The sequence below is a fragment of the Molossus molossus genome, unplaced genomic scaffold, assembly GCF_014108415.1.
Source record: "Molossus molossus isolate mMolMol1 unplaced genomic scaffold, mMolMol1.p scaffold_m16_p_28, whole genome shotgun sequence".
NCBI lineage: Eukaryota > Metazoa > Chordata > Mammalia > Chiroptera > Molossidae > Molossus > Molossus molossus.
Window position 1 is genome coordinate 1219786 of NW_023425364.1, and position 4516 is coordinate 1224301.

Consider the following 4516-nt stretch of genomic DNA (forward strand, 5'->3'; position numbering starts at 1 on the left):
GTCAGAGGTGTGCTACTGGCTACGTGCTCCTGGCTCACCACCATCTGTTTCCAGTGGGCCATGTGGTTGCCCCTTATGCTAAAACAAGGCCGCTTTGGGGAAAAAAAAAAAAAAAAAAAGGTGTTTTCTAGACCAGAGACTAGTCAGCAGAGTGAGTAAAATGTGACTGTCAGTAGTGAAAAATGGTTTTATTTCTTTAAACTTTTTCCTTTTCTGGACTCTATTATTTTCTGATGTTGTCTTTTTCTTGATCACAGTATCAGTTTCCACAGTGTCTTGATCTTTCTCACCAGATTGAGGGTCATCTTCATTTCACTCTTGGTTTTCTTGGAATCCAGTGCTGGGCCTGGGTCTTGACTGCAGGAAGAGAAGATGGAGTCAGATGGTCTTCCTTATTGAAAGCCCTTGTAAAGGCTGCTTTTGCCTTGGGATCCAGCTTGGAGAAGAAACCAGGTTTGCCTCCCTCGCTGCTTATTTTCATGATATTCTTAATCTTTTGTCAAATAATGTACATCCACGAGAGCGGCAGCGCCTGTGCTCCTCCCACCCCTTGCGAGCTCAGGCAGTGCGAGTGCACCCTCATATATGACAGAGAATCCATATCTACAGTCCTTTTGAGGGAGCAAGTTCTGAGACTCAGATGCAATGCTAGGTCCTAAACAATACAGTCATGTTAGGCTGTAGACAGGTGCTTCCCAACTGGCTCGAGAAGGCTGGAAACGGGGTCATGGAGCCTCTCATGAACTCTCCAGGAGGAAAAGGGCATAAATGGCTGGTGTGGGCAGAAGACTCCGGCGCTGCTTACTCAGGATCATGATGGTCCACTGGGTCACCATTACATGTATTATCTATTGCTCTGCTTGAAAGCTTTTTCATGTCACCCCTGCTGCTACAGGCTCCCTGCAGGTCCATGACAAGAGGGTGTGCTAGTAATAATCACAAGAGAGATCCAATTTATCCAGTGACATATGAGCATTCTCCCTCCAGCCACAAACACTTCCTGTGCAAAGTCAGATGGGCCCAGTTTCATCTCTTTTTGTTTTAAAATGTATTGTACTGTTGAGAGTATTGCAGATGTCCCCCATTTCCCACCCCCTTTGCCCCTCCGCCTTTCCAGCTCTGTGCGAGTCACCTTGACCCAGGTGCAGGCAGTGCCTTACCTCATGCACCACATTATCAGAATGTGAAAACCTGTCCGATATCCTGACTGGAACCTCACATCATTTCATTCATAGCTACAGGAGGAAGATTCAAGCTCTCTTTAAATTCAATAGACATCACAACTTGAGGTCTTTGAAAACAGATCAAAACAAGAAGGCACCAAAGAGTGAATCTTGGGATGGTTTCTGTAATTGCTCATGCAAATAATGGGGAGATCTGTGTAGTTCACCAGGCCAGTTAACTCCTGAATTCTTTCCCAGGCCTCTCTGTCTGCCATGCCATCTACGTCATCCATGATGAAGCATGTTTCATGTTTACTGCTCCACCTAAATAACAACTTTTGATGCTGGTGATACTCAGTGACCCAAAAACAATCTCTTTCAAACTGATCTTACTCCAAGGGTCACGTGCTGTCATTTCTCATCAATACATCCCAATTCCTGACAAACCAGGAGGCTGTGGTGGCTACTCCAAGGCGTGGGAACAAAATGCAGCTGTAAAACGGGCCATTTGCTTTTCTGGCAAATTCACCAAACTGCATGTTTCTTGTCTTCAGATGGACTCCGGTCGGCTCCACTCTGGGAACCGTGCAGTCCAGCCACGGCCTTGACGAGACTGGGCGATATTCATCCACGCAGAAGGAAGTGTTCCCTGTCATCATCAGCAGATTCCTAGCCCAGCTGTCACAGTTTGTCTCCCTGGCCACCTGCTCCTGAAGTCCTGGCCTCCCTGAAACGCCTTTGTTTCCATTTTTACTGGTTTTATAAAGCCTTTCCTTTGGGGAGTCAGTTTGTTCTTTTTGGATTCTAATTCCTTCTCAATTGAACTAATTTTTCCTTTTCCTTGGTCATTTTCTGGGGTGTTCTCTGCAATTTATTCATCTCAGCTTCAACTGCTATTTCATAATTGGATTCCTTGCCGGGCACAGTTTTGAAGCAGATCCAAAAGGCCATCTTCGTAGGTAACTTTAATCCTCAGGCTGCTGCCGTGTGACTCTTGGGCTGTCCACCATCACGGCCCATGACAGGGTAGTTTGCTTTCTTGCTGACATTTCCGGGTACTTTTTCTCCATGAAGTTCAACTAGAGACTTGGCTTCATCACCCTCAGTGGACTCCAACACCCCCCAACACCCCCTCGGACTACAAATGTGAGGTCTTCAGGCAGTTTTCAGCTTCCTTTGGAGCCCAGAGCACTGGGGCCTTCTCAAGTTAAGTAACTTTCTTGATAATTAATTAGTGCATCTCTCTTCAGAATCTTCAGAACTCACAGACTCTTTTGTAACTTATTTTTTTTAGGAGTTCTGTCTCTCAATTCAATGGCATTTTCATTTCTTTTTCAGACCACTGGACCCATTTCTTTAGAAGATCTCTCCTCCCCCTTTTCCTCTTCCTCCTTTTCTTTTTCTTTTTTTTTTTTTTAATCCTCAACCGAGGACATTTTTGCATTTATCTTCAGATAGAGCAGGAGGGAGAGAGGGGGAAGAGAGAGAGAGAAACACATCGAATGGCTGCCACCCACATGACCCCAACCAGGGCTGAGGACAAACTGAAATCAAGGTACATGCCCTTAGCAGGAACTGAACCCAGGACTCTGGTCCGTGGGCCGATGCTCTACTGCTGAGCCAAACTGGCCATGGCTCTTCTTCTTTTTCAAAAGCACCAGTTTGAAACTAACTTTAGGAGAAGTTTCTCCTATTATTGTGAGCTGATGACTTGGAATATTGCTGAGGTTCTTTTGAACTTTGACATTTAGTTTGCTTCCTAATACTGCAGTTTTTTCTTTCGTCCAGAAATTGTTCCATTTTTACTCTACGAGGATATCTGTATTTTTCTGATTTACTTAAATTGGCTTGGACAGATGAAAATGTTTCTCCATCTCCTGAGGTCTTTCAAGCCTTCTTATTCTTAGGTTCTTCATCCAATGTGGCTAATTCCTGGCAAGCTTCCTGGTTGTCTCCTCAGCTCTCCATCTCCATCTCCATCCAGCTGCAATTTCTTGGCCAAGGCTTCATCACTTAATTCAGAATTGTCTGCATTTTGTGAAGGCTCTTTTCTGTTGCTTGCCACTCTCTTTTTTTCTGATCTTTAGACACTTCCAGTTCCAAAATAATCAAGTGCTGATGTGGGTAAATTTAATCGATGATAAAGGCTTGTTCTTGGTCTTGGTGTTTTCTTCATTCTTTTTCATGTCTGTTGCTCCGAGATGACTATTTGTGGATCCTCCTTTCTCTTTTGATCTAGAGGCTGCCTTCGTACACATAGTCATCTCCACCTGTTTTCGAGATGTATGTAACAGATCCTGCTGTGAAACTTTACCAGGTTTAGGAGACAGTGGCAGTTTTTCTGGTTGCTTTTTGGCATTTTTTACCTCCAGCATCTCTTCTAATTCAGAATCTGAATTATAGATGATCTTCTTTTTCTCATTTGGCTGCTTGTGTTTTGAGTCATCCTCTTTTTTTTTTTTTTTTTTTTTATCCTCAACCGAGGACATTTTTCCATTTTTTGTTCAGATAGAGCGGGAGGGAGAGAGAGGAAGAGAGAGAGAGAGAGAAACATCGATGTGAAGGGACACATCGAGTGGCTGCCACTCGCACGACCAACCAGGGCTGGGGACAAACTGCAGCTGAGGTACATGCCCTTAGCGGGAACCGAACCCGGGTCTCTCTGGACTGCAGGCCGACGCTCCAACCGCTGAGCCAAACCGGCCAGGGCGAGTCATCCTCTTTATAAGAACCATTGATCCGGTTTCCTTTCTTCTTTGCGTTTAAAGCTTTTCCAACAGATTTTGTTTTCTCATTCTTCTTTCTGTCACTTGAAGGTTTCTTTCCACTTGGCATAATCCCTAAGAATTTCTGAATATTCACCAGAGCCCAAGGACTAAGGTGTGGGAGGGCACACCAGTCCCCTAGGGAATCTGTCACCAGGGCTTGGGATCCATTTCACCAACAACTTCTCCCTTGAAATAAAGCTAGTTTATAAAACTCATTTTTAGTGGTTACTCCAGGGATTACATCATGCATCTTTAATTTATTACAACCTACTTGTTCTGGAAAATATAATTTCACTCCAGAATAGGTCCATTTCCTCCTCTCTCCTTTGTGTTGTTATCCTCACATGTTACATCTATAGATATTAACCCAAAAATATATGCTATAATTATCACTTAAATATTTTAAGTGTTACAAAGAAATTAAGAGAAAAGACACACAAATCACAATTTGTATATTTATCCACCGAGTTGTCATGTTCAGTTCTATCGTTTCTTCCTGTGGCTCTCAGCTCTTCCCTGGCACTCTTTCCTTTTAGCCTGAAGGAGCTACTTTGGTATTTTTGGTAGGGCAGGTCTGCTGTCAAG

The 4516-nt window shown here is 43.9% G+C and overlaps 1 pseudogene; it reads right to left on the bottom strand.

The window, feature by feature from the left end:
- Nucleotides 1–251: 251 nt before the first annotated feature.
- LOC118641292 lies at nt 252–4099 on the bottom strand (annotated as a pseudogene).
- Nucleotides 4100–4516: the final 417 nt, after the last annotated feature.